The 26,876-nt window shown below is 33.1% G+C and overlaps 1 long non-coding RNA gene across 1 annotated transcript; it reads right to left on the bottom strand.

Moving 5' to 3' along the window:
• Positions 1-15,425: 15,425 nt before the first annotated feature.
• LOC125075751 lies at positions 15,426-21,259 on the bottom strand. The gene is made up of 3 exons (XR_007120241.1): positions 21,249-21,259; positions 18,819-18,824; positions 15,426-15,553 (listed from the first exon to the last, which is right to left on the bottom strand). It is a non-coding gene; the product is annotated as an uncharacterized LOC125075751 (long non-coding RNA).
• Between the last annotated feature and the right edge of the window lie 5,617 nt (positions 21,260-26,876).

Raw genomic sequence — 26,876 nt, 5'->3', positions numbered from 1 at the left:
TTCCTCGTAAAGGCAACGCGATTGATGTTTATTATGGCTCAATATACTTGTACAAGATATTCATAATATATAAAAGTAATGAACGTCTATATGTAAAATAAACAAGCAAGCTTAGAACAAATGAATCGCAATGGAAGGTTGTCGGGTCAAATTCGGGTACCACTGATTTATTATATTTAATTTTTGTTTATTACTATTTATACTTCGAGCTGGAGTGGATGCGGCGTAGAAGACACGCACAAGTGCGTCTCTTGAATAGCATCAGACCAAGCACAGTGCAACATAGCACTTATTAACTACTTCAGAGCCATCGCGATTATAACGCGTATCAACAAAGCTCCAAGTCATCGGAGATGTTAAATTAATCATTAATCAACTCCAAAACATTGAAAAGGAAAATCTCTTTAAGCTATCATATATCCGTTCAAATTACTTGTCCAATCGTAAAATATTGAACTTTATGGAGGCATATACTCATCTAGTGCGTAAATAAAATCTCTGCATCTAAATCCATATAGCGATCCCCATGACTCAGCACTTAATATAGACACAGGCAGAGAAAGAATCTCAGCAGGACTAAGGGTACGCCAAAGGAGAGGGATCTAACATACTCACAATACACCGCCTAGTAGTCTAGTCACAGGGACTAGATTACTAGGCGGCAATCAAATATGCCACGAAAAAGCTACAATGTGTATCCTATGCAGTGGTTTCAATATCGCGTTATACGAAGAATTTCATATTCTTACCGATAACAGCGACGACGCTTAGAGGACAAACGCGAAGAGAGCAGAAATGGCAACTATTAAAGAGATTCTGGTTTACAATTTAAAAATGGCGATCTATAATAGATGGCTGTATACCATCCAGATCAGCTGAGGAATCCAGAATCCGAATACTAATTACCGAACTTCAAGTCATTGAAGAAGTCATCGTTTTAGTATTGCATGCAAACTTTTGGCATACATTTTTAATCCTCAAGTATACACCGTAATGCTACCTGGTAATATAAAAACATGCAGTCAAATAAAAATGACATAACCTACATTATAACCTAACATCTGTAGAGTTACAATAATAACTATAATATATAGTAATTAGCCAGAACGATAACTGTATAGGTATCAAACTAATTGAAACTAGCTTCGTATCGTGACCTAATGGTATTGAAATACGCCAGAAAAAAATATTTTAATGCTTTTCATAGCGAACGGAAACTAATATTTTGTATGCCCACAACATATTTATTGAAAAGTTAAATAAATGTATGCTTTTTATAGTTTTTGAATTATACTTTCGTTAGCCTTTATAGAAATGTCTATGAAAAATGGGAATAAATCAATATGTTCGCTTGATAGCGTTATAGGAATATCATTAGCGTGTTTCCAGAATTAAATAAAATCAAATCAAATAATGAATATTTTTATTTAAATACTCAGATGTGGTTTTATAACAAAATACTAAAGTTCATATGTACGGTGGCGTGAACCACACAACAAGCAGAAGTAGCAAGAAGAGTTCGCGCCCTAATGTCAACTTCTAAAATCTGAATATTTTGTGTATTTTCATTACAAAAAATCAGATTGGGTATCAAATTAAAACTGTATTCTTCCTTTAGAATCGGGAGAGGTAAAAAAAAGTTTACTTTTTTGTGTACAAAAAAAAATCTTGATATTAAAATGGACCCAAATCCAATCAAAACATTGTTACGTAGTCAATTTCTGAAGTTCTGTAACTGGTCACCACTAGCCTTAGACATTGTTGGCACTGGGCAAAACATTAACAATTCCTTACATCGCCAATGCACCACCAACATTGGGAACTAAGAAGTAATGTCTCTCTCCTGTAATTTCACTGAGTCACTCTTCAAACCGGAACACAACGATACTAAGTATTGCTGTTTGACGTTAATATCTGTGTGGGTGAGGTCATAATGCATACTATCAAAAATAATACATTTAATTTCGAGTCGCTAAATGAAATAAATTCCCGATAATTCATATATTCATTTTATCTTGATATATTTTTTTATTAATATGATTTGTATTTATTAAATAAAATCTTCATTTTTAATCCATACATACAATATTATAAAACCACAACTGAAACAATATGACGACAAAATGGTCAATCAACGACAGGAAATCTAAACTTAAATAATTAACATCAAATAATTTTCAAATTAATTTATAAAAGGCAATATGTGCGAAATAAAATTGTCTAAATAATTTTATCAGGCGCTTCAATTTATTAATTCAATAGATCACGCATACACTATCAATCAATATCAGAAGGACACAACTTCGGAAAGCACGTGAAGCCTCCTTAGATTCGCCGTCCTATCGGATTATGAGAATGAATAAAGACCAGTGTTTGTGCATTTTGCACACACATTTGAACTTTAATACGTACTGTGAAGTTGTCTATTTTCTCTTTGGAACGTACGTCGTGTCAAAAATCTGTCAGAACGACATACTCAAAAATGCGCCGGTTTGAACATTTAGATGTTATCAACAGACAGAATACTTTTACTATATTGAAATTAGTGATTACATATATTATTTATTTAGCCCTTAGAGGTTGTCAGATTGTAATTACGAAATAAATTAATAGGTTATTATTTTTATGCTTAGAGATTTATGCCTTCAGGCATTATTACACCGTCTAATCAGAGAGATCGTGTAATGAATACATAACAATCTCATATAAAATGATCACGGCTTAGTTAGGCAAAGCTTGTAATTTTCGTTTTGATTAATTAATTATTTTGCTATATCTTTATGTACTTAGAAAAATAAAATGAATGAAAATATATTTGTTCATTAACTTTACATCATGTATTGTATACTAGCGACGCGCCCTGGCTTCGCACTGGTGCAATGCTGATGCAAAATATACTACAAAATCTTACAACGTTCACAGCTTTGTTGTCATTAGACAACACAAGTCTTGAATCAACCTATATATAAAAAAAAACCGCATCAAAATCCGTTGAGTAATTTTAAAGATTAAAGCATACATAGGGACAGACAGCGGTAAGCGACTTTGTATATACTATGTAATGATGATAATGATATAAGTATAATCTTGTTGCATGTTTCACTAAAATAAAAAATAAAACAAAAGACGTTTGTCTTTTGTTTTGTTTTTTAGAGTATTAAAGAACATTTAACGAATGATAGGAACTTAAAAATAGTATCTAATATAAAATTAAATTTCAAAACACATATACTCATTACTACAATAATTATCGTGGTCGCCTTTGTTCTACAAATACACCTATTAGGTTCTTTCTGTGACGCTGAAAGCACCAATTTGGGAATAAAATAGTGTAATTGTATTATCCAATATGGCCCCACTGTTTTCCTTTTCTTTTAAGAAGGTTTGTAGGTATTTCCTTAACACCACTTCATCGGCGGTCGGTGCCAGAATTTCTTTTATAATACGCAGGTATTTTCAAGATGATTTTCTCCACCAATGAGTTCGAAGCAAAACTTAAAGGCAAATATCTCATCAGCTATAACTGTGCTCACTTAGATTGGAACCTGTGTCTATCTTTTTAACTTTACAAAATTCCGTAATTTCGTAATTTACAAAGTATTACAATATACCAATGTGACTAATATTTTTGCGTGTTTTATTTTTCATATTTTTGGAGCACTTACATTTTATATAAACTTATGGTCTAATACTTAGTTTTTTGGAATTTGCGAACAAATAATTTTAGCATTATTAGCAGCCTGTAAATTTTCCCACTGCTGGGCTAAAGGCCTCCTCTCCCTTTGAGGAGAAGGTTTTTGGAGCATATTCCACCACGCTGCTCCAATGCGGGTTGGCGGAATACACATGTGAGAGAATTTCGTTGAAATTAGACAAATGCAGGTTTCCTCACGATGTTTTCCTTCACCGCCGAGCACGAGATGAATTATAAACACAAATTAAGCACATGAAAATTCAGTGGTGTCTGCCTTGGTTTGAACCCGAAATCATCGGTTAAGATGCACGCGTTCTAACCACTGGGCCATCTCAGCACTTACAAACAATATTTATAAACAATTCTTATTTTTTTCTGTCGACTAAATTAGTTTTGTGTTTGAACTCTGGTCAATATTCTTTAATTTATTGTCGATCCCGTACGAAATCGGGTGGGACAGCTTTTACGTTTTTATAGTTCTCCGTGCTACTAAAGCTTAAAGACGTTTCGTGTCTTTCACAATTTGCTTTCATTTTAAAGTCGCTCGTTATGAAAATTCCCATAAATTTAAAATAGCGATGACAATGCACTTAGTCGTTGAGTCGAGAAAGATTGAGCTTATCCTAAAATTCGGTAAGTGTACAGAAAATGTTTTTTAAATTATTTAAAAATAAAGTAATTTCTATTGATTGTAGAGTACATACTTATATTACAAATGTTGTGGTGGTGATTGAGGTGAATTCTCAGGTATCTAGGTGCAGACTTCATCTTCCATTTAAGGTAAAGGTAAAAGGTTGCTGCAACAAAGATGGAGTTTTGGACAACTTGGCCGTGAAACTTCTTGCTGAAGTAAATACGCCGGTGTGGTGCGCTCCATATCTCTGTGCGGTGCATCCCCTGGGTGAATGTTCTTACCACTTGTATTAGGGCTTTTCAGCGGAGATCACAGAATCATCGGTGAAAGCAAAAAAGTCGTATATATCAGTGTTGTGGACGGCGACGAAACTCCTCGTAAACGTTTTGCGCTGGGGACGCTGGTCTCATCTAGCACTATTTTGGAAAGAAATAACTCAGACCCGAGATTTTTTTTCGTTGATTTTCTTCAAAATAAATTAATATTATTACATTTCACTTTTAATGGCCCGAGGGTGATTTTATTCTCGTTATAAATTTATACAAAAAAGACATTACAGTTCTTTGACGAGGTCAAAGATTTGAAAAGAAAGAATTGTATATCTTATTTTCCAAAAGCTAAAAATAGAAAAGTGTAATAACAGATAGAGTGCCTTTCGCTTCTCAGCAGAAATTATAACGAAATATTCGTCTTGTCGTAGTAATTTCATGTTCATTTCAAGACTGTATTAAACAAAAAACGTTATTTAAATTCAACTTTCAAAGATACTTTTTCAACAGATATTAGATTCATTACAAAGTATGCACATTTATAGAACATTTATAATTAAATTAAATAGAAAAGGTCTAAAACTATTCTTGTCTTTTTAAATATATTATAAAATTCAGCTCATTATTAGGGTATTGTATTGTAAGTATTGCACTAATGTTTTACCTTAACATAACCATAAACGAGAAGATTGTTAGAGCATTTTATTTTAAACTAGTTTCCTCTGTTTGTGTATTGGGGATGTGAGGGGGGATTGTTTATACAAGTGTTATAGAGATAAAAAATCAGCGTGCAGATTCATTCAGCCAGTCTGGCGTGATCGAATAAAAAATCCATCCATCCAAGCTTTCGCGTTTATAATGTTAGTAAGATATCTTTAACGATCTATCTTTAAATAGAGTACTAATTGTCACCTGTGGCATAATGTGGGGTGTAAAAAGTAGCCTGTATCCTTTTTTGGGCTTCAAGTTTGCTACATACAAAACTTTATCAAGCGTAGAAGACAGATACAGCGAATAATAGCAAATAGACAGACAAGCAGAGCTACTTTCACATAAAATAATATAAGTATATAAACAACAAATAAAAAAAAATATGTGAATATAAATTAAAGTCTTCATCGAAATTAACAAGTTAGAGCAAAATTATTCAGGTATGAATACAGCATTAAGATATATTTGCCTTACATTAATAAGCGACGATTTAAAAAAAAAAAAGAGTTATTATATTAAAACAAAATCAGAGTTAAAAATATTTAAAAAAGCTACACTTCTTATGTTTCCCTTATCTATGAGCACCACCATCGAATTTCTCGGAATATACCCAGCCGTCCTGTCATCCTTAACTAATAGCTGTTAGCGCGTATCTATGGAACTGCTAGCCTATATTACAAACCTCATATCAAATTGGAGTTGCATGTTGGAATATGCTCCACATCTTCAATAGGAAACTAAGCCTTAGTCCGGCAGCGAGATTTTTACAATCAATTAATTTATCGATAAAGAAAATTGCCGAATGTCATTCAATTTATTTAATACGAATTACTAGTACTAATAAAAGTAAATAATATATATAGCATTAGCAGCCTGTAAATTTTCCCACTGCTGGGCTAAAGGCCTCCTCTCCCTTTGAGGAGAAGGTTTGGGCATATTCCACCACGCTGCTCCACAACCTTCTCGAAGGGAGAGGAGGCTTTAGCCTTGGCCAGAAATTTACAGGCTATTAATGTGTAATATGAACACTTAAGTACTACAATAATGAAAAAAACTACAAATAAATTCGATTCCAATATTTATGTATGTATGTATATCTTCTAGGCAGTTAACTATGCTCAGCTGAGTACGCAGTGACTGAAATCAGTCAGACGATATAAATATATGTTGTAGCTTTGCTAGCGTACAGGAAAGCAATTAGAGATTAACGATTTTCTCTCTGACAGTGTTATTAAGTAATTATACATACAATACATTAATATACTTGATAGCGCTAATCTATTACGAATTAACGTATATATATATAGAATAATAATAAGTCTAAGCACGTTAAGCTATTGGTATCTGAACTCCGGTCGTGTCAGGTCGTCCCGAGTAATATAGAGTGCACTAATGTTTGCGCACACACTTATCTATTTATGTGCGTGTTATATGAGTTGAGCCACCGAAACCGAGGCCGAAGTCGGTCAGAAAGACATAGGTGATGATTCATCATACTTTAGTTTACACCAAGGTAAGACAGTTATAGTACACCGACGGACTCTTTGCGTGCATTTTAGCACCAAAGTTTAGAATTACTTACGATTTAATGGTATTTTTCAAACTTTTCAGATTAAAATACGTGAAAATGTCGAGACTGTCTATTAATCTACTGCTATAAAAATATTTGAAAATAGAACTGCAGTAAAAGAAAAAAATATTGTTACCTGCATTTCGATGATCGGGCGAATGGAACTTGTAACGATATGGTTCGTCAAAACTGTACATAAGAGGCGGTTTGACGGTACAACATTTTATAACAGAGGTCTTAGAAGCTCACGTAAATGGAATTAATAGGCGAAAATTTTACTGTAATGCAAGATAATGCCCGACCCACACCGCTGTACAAGTTCGACAATATTGGAAAGAGATTGGGATACGTAACATGAATTGGTTAGGACTCAGCCAGGATCTTTATCCCATTGAGAATGTTTGGCACAGTTTTAAAAAATGCTGTATGTGAGAAACCTACAACTAGGCAGCACTAAGAACAGCAATATAAGATTAGGACAATATTCCACAAGACCATTTAATAAACCTAATCAGATCTATGTGTATTCGATTAAAATGTGCAATAAGGGTGGAGGCAAAATACCATATTTAAAAAAAATGAATGATTAAACTTTTTTTTTATTGTTAAAACCAATTATTCAATAAACCAACCAAAAATAGTGTTTTGTTTTGGTAAATAGATTTCAATTTAAATTTCTATTAAAATTTTAATACTAGTTAAAATCGTCTTGAACAATGATGTAGTTTATAAGTCTGTCAGTTTACATATATAACAAAACCTTTATTTCAACTTACAATACAGAGAAAAATTACAATAAAGACAATTCCTTAAAATAAACACAACGAATTAACATATTCCAAAAGATAGCGTTATCGCTGAAGAGCTATCCCTTCTTGAAAACCTTAGGTCAGAGGAACTGGTCTATGAATGCTTTCAGAAAACACAACCAAGATTGTTATAAAAAAACACGAAACGAAAAATATCCAGGTGTTTATTTGAAGACTAACATACAGAGGTTAAATTTTGTAATTCATAAGAAGCAAAATGAAAAAGCTTAGTCATGGGAAATAGTCCACGTATCCCGTTTCCCGGGATCCCGGAAATGTAGCGTCGCATTTATCTTTGGTGTAAATTAAATTTTTCTTTAACTTGCGAAAAATGTCCTTCTTATTTTAAAATTATTTGATAATTCAAATTTAGCTCTCCTCACTAGAACACAGTTGCTCCTGATGTGTTTTGGCTCGATACAGCTGCACAATAACAAAATATGTCCCTTTTAAAATGATGAGCTGTGACTGGAACTTTTAATTTATTGAAGCCAAATTAACTTATGAATAACCGTAGAGACAAAAAACAATCAGAAATGTCGTGGGACACGTGGGTTGGAACGAAATAGTTTTCGCTATATTATTATGTATTGTGTGTTACACAATGAAATAAATTAACAACGTTAAAGAATAATCAAATGAAAATTACGTAAGTTATTAAAAGTCCAGAATCAATTAAAAATAGATAATATTGTATAAAACCATATAAAATAGAAAAAGTCAGAGACATAGAGAAAGAGAGGGTAAGGTCGCCTGGGGTATAACACTTTTTCCTTATAAGACGATTTCTGCCAGTTCACTTCACTGTAAGCCGCGTAAAAGAACTTTGTTCAATAAAACGACAGTATTTTATTCGAAATAATTCCTAATTAACATTAAAAGATAATCACAACTGTTACTAAAGTAATACGGTTTTTTGCACTTTTGTATTGCCATAGAACAATCTGGAATTACTATGAAAGTGCTATAAAAACAATTTGTATCGCTGGTCATATGAACGAGATAAAAGGAAGGTATAATTGGTCAGCATGGTGTGATTCGTAGTCAACTAATTCATACAGTCGTGTCGTGGTACAGTCGCCGGCGGGGAAATAGGTCGATTAATTCCCGGACTCCGGGGTTCCCGGATTGCCCTCGTTGGACTCAGACAAATGGCATGCTTGTAGCTTATATTGTTTTTTTTTTTTTATAAAATGTGTTTTGTTTATCCATCGCATGAGTTTTATGAATTTTCGTACTATTTCTGGTTTTGTCTTAAGCAAAAATTATAAGTAAGTATACTTTAATTAACTTTGCGAGATGTTTATTTTAATGATATATAATATTAAATAAGAGTTATATTTTAATAAAAAAATTAATTATTAGTTAATGGTATTTTTATTGAAACTCAAATGTGATTTTTTTAGATTTTTTGTTAAATAAGTCATTAATAATACTTAAAAAGTACCCATAAAAATTTTATTGTTTCGATCGGAACCCTCGGGACTCTGAGAGCTGCGGCCTAACGGGCTAACCATTACTCAAGCTTGCCCTTTATTCAATAATTACGTAATATCTAGATTCAAATATTATTGTTAGAATGAAAATATAAATGCTTATTTCTGTTCAACATGCAACAGTTATGATTGATACATTCATGATTATTTTCAGTCACGCATTTTTTGTTTTTATAATATAGTTCTTGGCCCGATTGTGAGAGGGAGATGGAAGTCCTCTATTTCCTTTTCTGTACCTCTTCTTCATTTTTGGTAGAATTTGCATTCTGAATAGGTGGTAGCTTTTAATTTGATTTAATCTTGTTAATTAACACTTCCAACTCAAATTGATTTTAATTAGTAATTATGTTGTCTTGACCAATTTTAGCCACGGTGACTAATCTCAAAGGAGACCAATCACTTTCACAAATCAAATCACAGGAGACTTTTCATTGGCCCATATTTAAACCCAAGACCTCGGGATGTGCGGCCTTATATCCAGCCACTAGACTAAGGAGGCAGTTAAAGACAGACAGTTTTGATTAGTATATACTATGTATATTATGAAGTAAATAGTTGTCTTTACTCTTTGTAATTTTTACCATAAAATCGTACCCCTTACGTCACAATGTCTGGTCTATTGGACGGTAAAGCTATATTTTATAAGGGTGTTTCTATACTGACGATGTCAAAGGATATATTTAATTTTACTGATTTGACGAATTATTATTAATCAATCAATTATTATCTGAAGATGGGATCCTGCTGCAAAGAACCTAAAGAGATTTAACGCACCTAAGAAGAGCATATGTCCACCAAAAGCTGAAAATGATAATTTTAATGAGATTAATTAATATTGTTGTATCACCTGGAGTTTCAAACCAGATCCACGAGATCCGTGACCTTAAGCCGACCACCAGGCCCAAGAATAGTCAAGTTATTACAGTAACTACAAATTTGTATATGGTAAATAATAAGGTCACGCATTTTTAGATTTGGTAACTTGAAAACATTAGGATTAGGTTAACGTAACTAGAATTCCGCTATCGTTCGATCATCACTAATTTAATTATTAAATTAACAGTTTTTTTCGTAAAAAGTTTTCATAATTAATATATTATTTATCTTATCTCCCTGATCACGACTTCCTTGCGTGAACTTAGCAAAACTTGTTTTACACAGATTTCAAGTCAAATAAACTGGTTTACATACTGTATAAAGGTTTTTTTTTTTTTAATGAAGGTGATAAATAATTAGGAAACGCTTTAAACTATTATTTATGAATAAGCTGTAAAAAAATATTAACAATGATATGTATATCTAACACTCTGTGCCAATGCTGACTCTTATCGCGTTTGTAAAAGCCCTAAGTCTGGCAAAGACAGGTCATCAATCTATCTCAATGTCCAACCCTGTTTAACAGTCGAATGGGTGCGGATAAGATGGTTCACTGTGTACACTTCAAACTGTCTATCGTTGTTCTTGCAAACTACGGTAAAACCTCCAAATTAGTTGTGACGATTTTTGTCTAAGTTGACGATCTGTTGCGACTGTTCTAATTAAAACTTGACGAGAATATTTGGGTAAAATTATATCAGATATACTTTTAGGTATCACCTGAAGAGAAGACCCTACCACCTCGATATGCGAAAAACTATACAGTACGATTTTCTGCTCCGCACAGCCTACCACACAATCAGCATTCGACGGCAATTTGTCTGAACCGATACGACCTTCAAAAAAATAGCCTACTCATTTCTAAAGGCCGGCAACGCAACTACAAACCTCTCGGTGACATCCATGGACGGTTGTAATCACTTTCCATCATATGAGCCGTCTGCTCGTTTGCCACCTGTACCATAAACAAACTTTTGTTAATATCAAAATAACAATAACTTATACTAATATTATTAAAAAGTGCTCCAAATATTATTCACTGTTAGATAGCTAAATTATTTTTGAGTGCAATTATGTATGTTTCCGTTTAATTATAATTTAAATTTAACCCGTGAAGACGTAAAGCGCGTTTCGCTAGAATAGTATAAAATATTCTAAAAATACACATTTTTGAATAATTTAAATAAATAAAAAATCCTGCGCTTAATATTTACTTATATTCATACTTAAACTTCATTGGACTTAATTTATTTGACAAAGAGAATTGAGTTGGGTACCGTATTTAGTCCCTAATTTAGTTAGAGTATTATATATTCGAAATGCTCATTAAGACTTCAATGTAAACATGTACCTGTATTTACATTAAGTATTTATGGCAAAGTTTATTTCAGCTTTGATATTATTCTAAAATAACTTAGGCTCAATTTGGCTTCTGAAGGCTCAAAACTAACAAGTTTTAATTCGGAATGATAATAAAATACAATTATTTCTCGGGTAATATTCATATTTTTAAAATGTGTTATGAATTTACTAGTATATTATTTATTGTATCCTACACTAAAGGGTCTCCTTTGAAAATAAATTGTCATATTTTTATTAATGTCTTCGGTAGGTGGACGTTTGGCAAATAGGGTGTCTGATGGTAAGTGGTCACCACTACCCATTGACATTGGCGCCGTATGAAATTTGAATAATTTCTTACGTAACTAACGCGCCACCAATGTTGCGAGATGTTATGTTTTACATGCATTTAAAAACTGCTTTCAATTACGCCGAAGAATAGGACTTCTAAAGCGCGTACACGAATACACGCACATTTTTCGTCTTAAAATTAACAAACACGTGGTAGGTTAGGGTAACCCAAGCCCATCTTGGTAATTATCACCCACTCATCAAAAATTCTCCTACCAAACAACAATACTGATTGTTGTGTTCCGGTTTGGAGGGTGATTGAGCAAGTGTAACTACAAGCACATACATAACATCTTAGCTCCGAAGGTTGGTGGCGCATTGGTGATGTACGGAATATATAAGCGGTGATGACCATTTACCATCAAATGGCCGATTTGCTTGTCCGCAAACCTATATCATAAAAATAAAAAAATTAACATTTCATTTCAAAATCTCCATACCTTCGAAGCAGTATAAACTACAAACCACAACAAATAAAAATGCAACGCCATTCTCAATATTTTCACGAAACTAAGTTAGAGACATGAAATTGTGTGGCTCTATATAGATTTCCTTTGGGAAACATCTGATTCAATAAAAGAGTTGTCTAAGTTACCAATGTATAACAGATTTTGTTACAATTTTATACATATTCATGACTATACAAATCTGAAAACGCTGACTAGTGAACAGCTTTGCTACACGTAAATAAAGTTTAACTAAATATAAGCAATTCGCTTTTAAAGGATGATTAAAAAAGGGATGTCCTCCTGGACGGTTTAGCAAATGTCGGCTTGTCAACGGAGATTAGTCAGCTGCGCTGGATTCAAACATACACGTAATGTTTAAGCACAGATGAAATGTCTAATATGTCAAATTTATACTCTCAATTTTAATAGAACAGCGTCGTCAACTCTGATAATTCGAACGGGTAGAGATCAAACTAAAGCAAAGTGTATATATGTTTTCCAATCGTAACACTGACAAATTCCAAGCTACGGGAAGTTACAATTAGTTTAAACTAAAGGAGAAATTAAATAATTTTCATTTCCATGGTAAAGGATTCTAACTAAAACAACGGCGATTAATAAACCATAGATCTTATTTCGCGTCATAATCAATTTCAACGGTAAATTAAATAAGAATCCGTCCAGTCACTTGAGAGTAACTCCGTAACGAATAATCTATACAAATAAAAATCTCATTAATATTAATAACAACTGCTACCGAGTTTTAATTAAATAAAACACAATATTTTCGTTATTTTAATAGAGTACAAAATTGTATAATTAAATTTAACATTAAATTTTAAAAATTCTGTATTTTAAATTGCACCCTTTGGGAGTATCTAAAGTACTCCGTCAATTAAGCTGTGTGACTGCAGTTGTAAAACTTTTCTGAAACGACAGTGGCGCCATCTGTAACATAAGCTCACTGGAAGATTATTCGTAAGATAAATTTAGTGAATTTATATTATACATTTTTAATATTATATAAAACACAAAACAAAAAATTTCAATCATTATTTTTAATTTACAACAAGTTAGGAAATATCGTTTTTTTTTGACCTGATGTTAGGTGGTCGAAAAAAAACTCAATTTGAGTTTGAGTTTGAGTTTATTAAACGAATAGATTTAAAATTTGCTATAACCAATTAATATTATAAATGTAAAGAAACTTTGTATGTCTGTTGCTCTTTCACACCCAAGCCTCTGAACCAACTTTGATGATATGCAGTATGAAGCAAGCTTGAACTCCAAAGAAAAACATAAGCTACTTTTTTATATGCCTGACATCCGATTCCTAAATCGCTCATTAAATATTGATATTACGCTTACACAGTTATATTACTGGGAAATAATTCGGCGCTGTAAGAATTCCAATCCATCATATCAGACGCACCACTAGAAAACATTATTAAGACGTTATAATAACCAAAGTGAGAATTACTTACCGTAATATAACGTTATGTTAAATAGGTAGGTATAAAAATGCTCAGGGAGTATTACCAGAACGAAATCAGCATAACGATGCATCGGAATGGAAAATTCTTGTCGATGTCTGTCTATTATGACGAAATAAATGTCACACGTATACTAGTTTTACGCTACTTTAACTACGCTTATCGTGAACGTATGACTTCGACTTCACTATCATTTTAAATTTTACAACCCTCACTTCCTTACTAATATTATTAATGCGAAAGTCAGTTCTTCTTTTTTTTTTGTTTGTTTATCAGGAGTAAAAACATCTGACTCTCACACGCAGGTGGAAACAAGTTACAGAATAAATGATATTTTATATCTTGATTTATTAAAACCAATCTCTTTTTAAAAGTCAAAGAGTAAAGTAAAATCTCGTGACAGAATTATTATAAGTTTGACACATGATGGAATGGATTTCGATGGAAGCCAAAAAGTATTCCAAGAAAAAGTACCATTCCATACGCTGTCAAAGCCCATAGCCCATAGCCCCATCCGGGTCAGGTAGAATATTAGATTAAATAAAAGCTGGTTTCAAAAAAGGCTTTCTTGTTTTAAATTTTATTCTAAAATAGTGGGTTACGAAATTTCACGTTTATTCAAAAGGTTTTTTAGGAATATTTTAACCTAGGACAGATTTAGTTATGATTTAAGTTCGTTGTTAACTGCAAGTCGTTCATCTACATTTGACGCCAAAATTATGAAACCTTATTTAAATATTTTTTTTAATGTTAAGTATAACATAACTTCAGTTAGAACTGGAGTTTGTCGATAACAATTTGATTTAATTTTGTTTTGGAATAAACCTTCACAAATTACAAATATAAAATTGTAATTTTAAATTAAAAGTAATAATTTGTTTAATAAATGGTCAATACAGTATGCATTGGACTTATTGTAACATCTCGTATACGACAACGTTTCTGGTCCCTCTCCATCTTAATAACACCGTGCTGCGAGTTGTTGTCAACTTGTATCTTAAGTGAGTTTTCAGAACGGACTCGAGACATTGCAACGTATAGTTGACATTTTGTTCTTAGCTATTGTCAATTGTCATGGCAAATGGCATTTTGACTGGGACTCGATGACGCTTCAGAAGAAAAAGGAACGTTGTTATTGAAAGTATGAGATTGATGCGGAGCAAAAACACTCGTTCGCCTTTAGCTGAGCCAGAAAGAATTTCAAGAACTAGATAGTTATCTCCCATCCAGATAACTTGCAATCGGTTCCGTTCATCAGGCATCACGATCAAGCTGCGAAGCAGGATGGCTATTGAATCAATTTTTAATTTTTAGTGCTGAGGTAAAAGTTCTGAGATGTTGAGATCCACCATGGGCAGAACTTGATGACAATCAGTTCCAAGTAAGACTTTGCCACCAAATGGCAGATGATAAGTGCAGCTGATGAAACGCAGAAATCGATCAACTGCCTTTATAGAGGCTGATGATGCCATTGACGCTTCGTCCCATATGATCAGCTTACTTGCGCTGAACATGTTACCATTGACACTAGTGTATGTGATGCCAGACGATGACTCATCAGTCAAGTTCAATGGGAAACAGAATCGGTAATGAACCATGTGCCCACCAGGAAAAAGTATTGCAGCGATACCAGTCATACACGTATATCATGATCATGTAAGAAGGTTGATGAGTTATTGGAACACAAAGTTTTTTTCCAGAATCTCCGGGACCGTCATTAAAATATGCGCTTGGGTGGTTGTTTGATTGCATCTCAATTGTCAACGAAATTTCGTCGATTATTGCTCGTTCCGATGGAGTTGCGATAGCTTTCATGGCTTCTACCTGTATCAGTGCAGCTTTTCTTGTCTCAGTAGACAGCTTGTCTTGTGTAAGAGAAGGAACAGGAGATGTAACAACGGTCAGACCTAATAAACATTCCCATTTTATGAAACCACTACCGCAAACATACTGAAGTATTCATTTTTAGTGTAAAAGGTCATAGTAATTTGTCATATTATTTTTTTAACATCAGCAGTTAAAAAATAATACTTACTTGTTTCGAGATAAACGTGTTCATAAACTCTCGTTGTGTTAAAACATCTTCACCACTGATCGGACATTATTTAAAGTTATTAAATATTTTTTTATTAAAACACAACAAAAAACAACGTATGCATAGTAGGATCGCACGTTTTTAATATTTTTTTTTATATATCCGTTCTCCGGCCAGTAACTTTATTTCCACTGTCTAAAACGAATTCTTTGTTAAATCATAATAATTTAGTAAATTTCAATCAAGAAGACTCTTTATTTTTCTGCACATCTAAGGCTACAGATCTTCAAAATGAAACTATAACTGATTCTTATGTGCAGCCATCGTCCCATAATCACTGGGACAAAAGGCTTAGCTATAAATAGATAAGATATAAATATTCCATCAACAGAACAATCGCTGTTCTTTTAAGTAAATCAATAATATTTAAATTGAGTAAATTTGTTTTGACATAATTATATCGACTAACATAAAATAATTCAAAATCTTCAACATATGTCATTACTACATGCAGATAAAGAGAGAAAACTCCAAACAAATTTTACCAAGAATCTAACACGCAATGTAGGCTACCAAGCAAGACCAATACGAAGCACAACGCTAATTTTTATTTACAATGATTCAAAGTATGTTTGGGTTAAAATTAATGACCAAGCAAATCGATACAGATCGCATGCTAGTATTTATTATTTCCAATGAAGATTTTTTTCTTCTAAATATTTTGGCTATTTTTTCTTGGTGGTACGATTTTGTGCAAACCCGTCTGGGCTCCATCCAATCATATTTTGCTACCGAAAGCAATACGACAAATCATGACAGTTATTAACAAAACTGATGAGCCCAGATATCTGAGTGAAACTGACTGAACGGGTTTTCATCTGATTGATTTAAGCTCATAATTCATTCATCTCGTATTCGACGATGAAGGGTATCTGGAGAAATCCAACCCGTATTTTGGCAGCAAGTGAGAATAAGCTTCAAATCATTCTCTCAAAAGGCCTGCTTCTGTAAAGGCCGAACACCACAGGCTATTTTATTTAATAGGAATTTCAGCTACTACATCATCGATGTAGTAGCTTTAATGTAATTTTTCGTAAGATGGCACTGCATTTTTAGCATTAGCAGCCTGTAAATTTCCCACTGCTGGGCTAAAGGCCTCCTCTCCCTTTGAGGAGAAGGTTTGGAGCATATTCCACCACGCTGCTCCAATGCGGGTTGGTGGAATACACATGTGGCAGAATTTCGTTGAAATTAGACACATGCAGGTTTCCTCACGATGTTTTCCTTCACCGCCGAGCACGAGATGAATTATAAACACAGATTAAGCACATGAAAATTCAGTGCTGCCTGCCTGGGTTTGAACCCGAAATCATCGGTTAAGATGCACGCGTTCTAACCACTGGGCCATCTCGGCTCACTGGCACTGCAGCATACTATATTATCGACCGTTAAAGAGTATCAACATAGTTACTATTTAATGGTCGAACACAAACACTGTCTCTATTCGTAGATCACATTAAATTGACAGCTTACATTATTAAACAAAAAATTACAATTTATTTACTACATATAGAAGAAAATTTGCATAAATATATAGTGTGTATAATTAAGAATATACGATATTATAAATGTTATGACTCTAATAAGATGAAAGGTTGTATGTTGTACATTCTCACTTCATAAACTGCTAATCCAATTCTCTCTGGCTCTAACATTTGTTTGTTTGTTGATGTCACGACTCGACGCTTTAATCAATAACCGTGAAAGACGTACGGATAACTTGATATCTGGGGATTTGGCCTCACATTCTAAACTATATACAAATATGTATGCATTTATTAGTATATCAGTTATTTCCAATCAAGTTAATTGAAAGTCATACAAGTTCGGAATCAAGTTCAAGTGTCAAATAATATAACGTTTATTTTAAATGTTATTATTTAAATTGACATCTCATTGTCTATAAAATAAAAATATTTGTTCGAATTTCATCTTTTTCCCAAGAAAATATTTCATATAATTTACTCTTTCCTGCGCGCTGTCTATGGGTAGACAAATAAGAAAATGTTAGTTGTTCCATCGAGTTCAGTCTATTTATTATATCATATCTAATTCTAAGTTTCTATAACTACATACATACATACTGACTCACTCACTCTTCAAACTATTACTGTTCGGCAGTAGAATATCTGATTAGTAGGTGGTACCTACCCAGACGAGCTTACGTGTCCCGCAAAGTCCTTATCCAAGTAGCTAGTTACAACTAACTGGTTGTAAAATAATCTCCAGTTTTCTACTTTGCCCAATAGTGGGACATTAATGAGCCATTACTTAACTTTTTACTTTTTAAACAAGTCGACGGGTTTGGCTGATTCTCATTTCGCTGGCTTTAATATTTTATTACTACCTACTTAGCTTCGCAGAAAGTTTTATAATGCTTTTGGAACATGGCCAGCAAGAAACCTATGCTTGGACTACATTCGCTGAACACTTTCAGGATTAGCGTTGAAGGGTGTAAAATTCTGCAGTCGATAAAGATTCCTGTCTCGGCTTTTATATAAACGCTTAACTTGATTAAATATTTTTGTTTCAACAATTTGTGTATATTAAAAATCTAAAATAAATGGGTATAAAAAAATGTAGTATAATCAACAAAGTCAATATTATACTTCACAAAAGCATTTCCAAATTGACATTTTACAAGGTTAATTTGGTACCAAATGTTAATTCTACCGATAAGAACAGGCAAGAAAATCAGTAGTTCCTCAATTTCAATAAAAATCAATCCACTTGTGATAGTATAAAATTATATTTATGTAATCTGTATGAGCTTTTAATAACACCAAGATTTTTCACCACATTTGTATTCATGTACTATATGATACGCCTTATTTTTTTTTTAAATACAGTTTAAACTTATCTATAGGATGTACTTTAAGTTTGTCGATCCGAAATCGTGGTCTAATAATATACTTCTTTGTAATAATTATGTAATTAATTTATACACGAGAAAACAATGCAGTTTTGTTTTACACAATAATATCACATCGTGTTAAAATAATTAAAATTAATTAAAAGATTATATATTACGGAGAACTACAATATTTAATTAATATACTAAAAGTTAACATTTATTTTTTATTATCATTTAAAATGTTGAGTCTATAAAATTTGTAAGATGAAACAGATTGTATGAACGGTACATCTATCTATACATATAATATAATTGGAGTGTATGTTTGTATGTATTATTAAAAAAAACATTTTATTAAATGCATATTTATGTATAAACGGTATACATAAATAATACTTTTTGTCTGTCTGGTTAATCTTTGGAACGGCTGGATTTTGACGGGACTTTCACTGGCAGATAGCTCATGTAATAAGGAGTAACTTAGGCTACAATAATAACTTTTTTGTTAAATTCAAACGCGAACGAAGTCGCGGGCACAGCTAGTTCGTAATATTTCTTGCAGTGCCAACATCTAGGGGTAACGGCGACCACTTATTGTCAAATAGCCGTTAGCCCATTTGACCATTCTTTTATAAATATATAAAAATGCTGATCCAAGACAATTTACAATTATTGTACAACACATCAAATATAATAAATAAAATAAATCAAAATAGTTATAAATTTATTTTTTCATTTACTACTATTTATTTTTTTACTCCTAATATTTCTGTATATTCTACCGCCAAACAGCAGTACCCAGTGTTGTTGTTTTCCGGTTTTATTGGTGAGTGAACCAGTGTAACTACAGGCACAAGCTCAATATCTTAGTTCCCAAGGTTGGTGGCACATTGGCGATGAAGGAATGGTTAATATTTCTTACAGCGCCATTGTGTATGGGCGGTGGTGGCCAATTACCACCAGGTGGCCCATCTGCTCGTCCGCCAAACAATGACATAAAAAATATATTGGTGGTCTACAAAAAGTATATTAACATTCATATTAGCTTTACACTTTTTTTGCTATAGCTAAATACAGATAACATAATGCTGAAATCATAGACTAGATTAATAAAAAAAAAACTATGAGTTCAATGACAATTAATGAAATAACAGTTATTATATTTTAAACACAATTATCATTATTATATTAATTTCGTTCCTGTCATACGGGTTTTTGTCAGTTAAATATTGATAGGAAATGAAGTCTAATTAATTGTTCGATGACTGTAAATTGTTTCTCTCATTGTCTCTACAATTACATGTAAAAGTGTTTTAATTAATTTTACAATAATTTTCTATAGCTTCATAATTGTGCATGTTAAATACGGGTTAAAATACCAGGATTACTCATTTCACTCGAAACCAACTCAGGATCCAATTTGTATTGCATTATCACGTATTCTAAGAAAAAGATTACTTGTTTTTTTGTAACTTCCGTCATATACCCGGCTCAGTTGCGAAATTGTAATGAATTAAATAATCTAGCGACAACCATATATCTATTAAATAAACTGCAATTTGTAAGGTAATACCGTCGTAAAAAAATGAACACTTTTTTTATTATTTTATGTCACGTAACCAGTAACTGGCGCTGAAGTAATATTAAGCACTATTTACATCGCCGATACATCTCCAACTCTGGGAACTAAGTTGAGTACCCTGTAGTTACACTGTCTTACTCACCCTTTTAAACACATACACAACAGTACTAAATACAGTACAGTAAACATAACAGTATTAAGTGTTGCTGTTTGGCTGTACAATATACCCAGACGGACTTGCACATTATCTATAGCACAAAGTAATATATATAAAATTAAATCATTTAAAACCATTTATAATTTCACCATATGGGATTATTTTATGAAATACTCCGTCAATTAATCTGTTTGACTGCAGATGTAAAACTTTTGAAACGATTTTAGAATATTATTCGCAATAAGAAGTTAGTGAATTTGCAAAGCTGAAATTTGTAAAATATTTGAATAATTAATTGTTTAGCCGAGATGGCCCAGTGGTTAGAACTCGTGCATCTTAACCGATGATTTCGGGTTCAAACCCAGGCAGGCACCACTGAAATTTCATGTGCTTAATTTGTGTTTATAATTCATCTCGTGCTCGGCGGTGAAGGAAAACATCGTGAGGAAACCTGCATGTGTCTAATTTCAACGAAATTCTGCCACATATGTATTCCGCCAACCCGCATTGGAGCAGCGTGTTGGAATATGCTCCAAACCTTCTCCTCGAAGGGAGAGGAGGCCTTTATCCCAGCAGTGGGACATTTACGGGCTGCTAATGTAATGTATAATAAAAAAAATTATTTGTTGCATATAGTTTTTTTTTAAATAATAAACGCTTGTGATATTCGCAAGTGATGCTCGAAGCATGTTCTTCCGGCAGTATCGAACTAATTTTGATGATGACGGCCTGATCGATTCGGCCACGGTGGCTAATCTCAAGGGAGACTCGCCAGCAATACAGGACATATTATAGTTCACAATTGTGTGAGCAAACACAGGTGTACTGTCTCACTCTTGTAATCCGTTGGGACAGCAAATCCCACACGACCGGAAGAGTTTAAGGGCACGAAAATTAATTAAAATCTATAATCGTTTGTATGTTGATATATGCGTCCAGAGATGCACATTTATTTGGTGGTAGTGGCTTTGCGCACGTCTGATAGGCACCAGATCGAATATCTGATGATTTTACCGCCAATACTCTGTATTGTTGTGTTCCGGTTTGAAGAGTTAGTGAGCCATTGTTACTACAGGCACAAGGGACACAACATCTTAGTTTTCAAGGTTGGTGGCGCATTGGTGATGTAAGGAATGGTTAATATTTTTAAAGCGCTATTGTCTGTGGGCGGTGGTGACCACTTACCATGAGTCGTTACAAGCTCGTCTGCCAACTTATACCATAAAAAGGATCTCGTAATCCGTTGGGACGGCAAATCCCACGTGACCGAAAGAGTTTGGGAGCACGAAATTTAATTAAAATCTGTATTCGTTTTTATTTTGATATATGTGTCCAGAGATGCGCAGAAAAATATAATTATTGTATAAAAATGTAATTTTTAATTTACAGTCTGAATATTGATGGTAATATTACCTGTTCTTGTTTTTGGTTGTTACTGAGATTTGTTCCATAGAAAAACGCAATAACTTTTTATCGGCCCCACCTGATGAACCCTGGACCTTGAGATCTGTAGCCATAGAACAACGAGGCAGTCAATACCACCACACCGAACCACTTTCAATGTACAATAATTTTATATATGTAAATTTCACGAGAATTACAAGAGAAGGAATCTCTTCCCTTTTTCTAAGAAAACGGGTTTGTGTTGGAATAAATTCGTAGACTTACATTTTCAACAGCCCGTAGTTAAGTGGCGCCTTGGAGCTTCGTATCCTTTACAGAAGAAGCCTTAGCCAAGCAACATATTACTAAGGAGTTCTTATTTACTTACTAAAATTTTTCGATAAATATAAGCAATTTTTTCAATCGTTACTGAACCTCGACAAGCAAAAGACATAACTGGTGAATTATCTACGTCCCAACAAACTACTTTACATCGCCAATGTGCTGCCGCCAACTATAAGACATATAATGTTTCTTGAATATTTAAAATCTAGAAAAACAAAGGATTTGTGTTTGATGATAGATTAACTAGATAAACTAGGACAAGTGGTATCAATTAAAATAATATATTCTATATTTAAACCTAAAAAAAATTTAAACATGATTATATCAACAAACAACTGTCAAGTGTTTTGTTTCTCTATAAGAATAAACGCGACACGACAGAGAAGGAAATAAACTATAACATTTACAGATCACACGTATCAATAGTATAGTAGGCGACTGAACGTTTTTCAAAAGTTCACGAGTGAGATACGAATGGGGTTCTTTCTTAAGTCAAGATCTAAAGAAGTCCAAACGATTAAAAACGAACTTCTTTATTTCGTCTAAGTTAAAATTGCTCTGCGGTATTTGGCACGTTACACTTGCAAACTTTTCTAACTAGAAAAAAAAGCACTCTAAAATAAATGAGGTTGTATTTCTTGTCCAAGGTTAAGTCAGATAATAATATATAGACCTATTTATTAATGTTATACAGATAATATTGTTTTGATAACAGGGTTGTGGAAAAAATCGTTTGAAGTAAAGAAATAGATTAATAAATTAATTAAATTAGGGTTATTATGTCTGATCAACAAAGTACTAAATATCACTATTTTCTCTGAACTGATGAAAACAACGAATTATGATTTTGGAGGTTATTTGTGATTAATCAAATAAAAGTGTAAGTATACTTCCGTAGGCTTTTTTTATATATATTTCTTAATTTACTTCCTACACAGAGTTACATTTACTTTTACATTTCCTTCATACCGAGTGACACTAACTAGCTTGCATTAAAATTGAACACAACGAAGATAAAAGTTGTGTTCCATTTTAAGCAATCGAAAGAACTCAAAATTTCATGAAAGGCTAAACAATTGTTAACAGTTTCAAATATAAAAAAGTACATGAGGCATTTAACTTAAATAAAATATACATTAATTCGACTGAAATAGTATCAAACAATGTAGATTTCAAAATAAATCACGTGGCACTTGTCATAGATGTCGCAATGCTTGTAAGTTATGTTGCGATCGCGTGCCACTGAAGCGGTAGATTTATGTATGGAAATTGGTGGTTGACCGTGATACAGGACTAATCTCATTCATTAGGGTTACTAGGGAAGTGAATCGGGATAGGAACAATGAATAATATTTTAATTGCTTTTAATTTAAACGATCAGTGATAACGACAGCGTTGACGCGGATCTCGACATTAAGTGTATTCGGTGAAATTTCTTCAAAGTCGAGTTTGAAAACGATGTCTAAATAAAATTCTTGTTTTATGAGTTTCTTTAATAAAACTGACTTTAAATGTGACTGCATCTATTTGGCGGCCCTAATTATGAAATTTGGTTTCGCACAAAAAAATCCGAATCGGTCATAAATTTTCAATTATTTAAAGTATAATTATGTTATTTAAACCAGCGGCTGCTCATGAAATGATTTTTAAACAAGCAATTACAAGCGTAAATTAATCATAATGAGCAGGATTTTGAGCAGTGCGCCAAAAGTAACAATCATATTAATTACTAAAAACTCAATGCTGACAATATTCAGTTGAGCAGCCATTTTTTTCCTGACCTGACCTTGTAATTTTAATCCTCCTGTTTTTAGTGAAATTTTAACATTTGTGCCGCTAAATAGATGGAGCCTTTAAATGTTTCACGAGAGCGTAAAAATCTTCTAATAAATAATAATAATAAATATTGGACAACATCACATACATTACTCTGATTCCAATGTAAGTAGCTAAAGCACTTGTGTTATGGAAATCAGAAGTAACGACGGTACCACAAACACCCAGACCCAAGACAACATAGAAAACTAATGAATTTTTTCTACATCGACTCGGTCGGGAATCGAACCCGAGACCTCGGAGTGGCGTACCCATGAAAACCGGTGTACACACTACTCGACCACGGAGGTCGTCATTAAATGTTTCTTTAAATCTAAACTCTCGTGAAGTAGGTTTTGAGCTTATATCACCAAGGTATTCTAAAACTGTTCGGTAGATACTACTCGTCTCATTAAAATATAATATTACTATTTGAATTTAAAAAAAAAAAACCTAAAGGATTGAAAATCGTAATATTGTACCATAGTGAAATATTTAGAGAAATAAAACACAACCTATTTACATTATTTCTCATTTTTTAAACATTTCCTAACTAAATGTCCTCAAATGCTCATTAATGGCAAGCCTTTTCTATCCAAAAGTAAAAAGAACAGAATTTTTATAGCATATTTCATAAAACAACACATCCATTAGCGTACAACGAAAGCTATAGACTGCAAGTAAAAAGCCCCGATAAAACTGATTTATAGATACGATCCCGGATAAATGTAGTCCGATATATATACACCGAAAACAAATTCGTCAAGAACAATAGCACTGAATTATTATAACGGAATATCAATCCGAAATTTGGTAAATCCTATTTGTATAGCTGTGAAATTTAATTTATTTGTTCGTGGTTGTTTTTTCGGAAACGACAGTTGATTGGAATTCGTACTCTGGAAATTTAATGCACAATAAAACTATTCATCTTGTACAGTCTTTGCGGAGACTATTTTCGTGTATAGTTTGATAATAATTATTCACGATGCTTTGGGGGACCCAAGGGGGTTAGAGTGGTGAGTGCTAACATCATTTTTGATTACTTTGTTTATATTAATCAAGTTATTTAAGTTAAGATTTTTAATAAGTTAGCATTTTACTTGGTGGTAGGGCTTTGTGCAAGCCCGTCTGGGTAGGTACCACCCACTCATCAGATATTCTACCGCCAAATAACAGTAAACTGTATTGTTGTGTTCTGGTTAGAAGGGTGAGTGAGCCAGTGTAATCACAGGCACAAGGGACATAACATCTTAGTTCCCAAGGTTGGTGGCGCATAGGTGATGTAAGGAATGGTTAATATTTCTTACAGCGCCTTTGTCTATGGGCGGTGGTGACCACTTACCATCAGGTGGCCCATATGCTCGTCCGCCAACCAATGGCATCAAAAAAAAAATCTTTACATTTACACAGTACATTTATACAGTAACTATTTTTAATTCATATTTGTATATATTTAAGCACTTGAAGTTATGTATAGTAATCATATATATAACGGCTAGCAGGCAATATTGTTTGGTTCGGGGTTACCATCTTCGTCATACATGTTCACAAATAATACAACAAATCGATAGGTTGATACAATATTTATTTATAAAATATATATATATATTTTTACAATATCTCATTGGCCGCGACCACATCTGTCTTATCCTTCTTGACAACTGCCATTTTTATGTTTTTCTAACGTGACAAAGAGTGATTGACTTCACTGGTCATCCAGAATCAAATCTCAAAACTAAGATATTACAATCAAAGTATTTAATTATCTGACGCTGCGACATATATTTAAATTTATACTTACAATAAAAAAACAATTATGACGTATGTTTTTTTAATATTTTAATTACAGTCATTAAATGGCTTCTGGAAGAACATAATGTGCTAATTTTTTTGTGATAATCGTTTTTATGAACATGTTTTTGTGGTACTTATCTAAAGTGCTCTTTTTATATTAGATTAACTACCACAAACCACTACAATGCCATTATAAGGCTAAAACGACCACAATCGATCGAGGACCCTTTTTTCATTAAAGTAAATCAGAATTTCTTTGGATTCTGAACTTCTATTCAGAAATAATGAAATCCATGATCACTTACAAAGGAAAAGTCTAGCCTACTTATTCTATAACCTCGCATTTTCTAAAGGCTTCAAAATAGAACGTAAGTCATTATAGAAGAAACCTAAATAATAGTACATTACGCAAATCTATTACGACTATACGTAAAAAAAAAAATACGTACATTATTATAGTATTGCGTGTCATGGAACACGTGTTCTTTTATTTCCAAGAAAATTCAGGTGGCGATCAAATGTTTGAAACGTAAATAGACAACATAATGCGAGGTAAATTAAACATTGAAGTCAAACATCATTAAGCTGAACACATAAAGGCTTTTGACTTTAATAGTACACGAGCTGGTCTGGCTTAGGCTTTATTTTCTTGGATATTAGGCATGGAAACTTCGTATAAAAGAATTTAATCGCAGAAAATTTAATTAAAACCTATATATGTATGTATGTTCTTTAAATGCGTCCAGAGATAGAACAATATTATTAATATATAATAATTAATTTACGTAAGTTTGAATATTATTTTTATATACTTGGTGGTAGGGCTTTGTGCAAACCCGTCTGGGTAGGTACCACCCACTCATTAGATAATCTACCGCCAAACAGAAGTACTTAGTATTGTTGTGTTCCGGCTTGAAGGGTTAGTGAGCCAGTATAAGTTCAAGCACAAGGGACGTAACATCTTAGTTCCCAAGGTTGGTGGCGCATTGGTGATTTTTTTTTTTAATTATTAGCAGCCTGTAAATTTTCCCACTACTAGGCTAAAGGCCTCCTTTTCCTTTGAGGAGAAGGTTTGGAGCATATTCCACCACGCTGCTCCAATGCGGGTTGGCGGAATACACATATGGCAGAATTTCGTTGAAACTAGACACATGC

Source organism: Vanessa atalanta, chromosome 2, assembly GCF_905147765.1.
Source record: "Vanessa atalanta chromosome 2, ilVanAtal1.2, whole genome shotgun sequence".
Taxonomy (NCBI): domain Eukaryota; kingdom Metazoa; phylum Arthropoda; class Insecta; order Lepidoptera; family Nymphalidae; genus Vanessa; species Vanessa atalanta.
The sequence above is the reverse complement of the archived record's forward strand: the minus strand, read 5'-3'. Positions and strand labels throughout refer to the sequence as shown.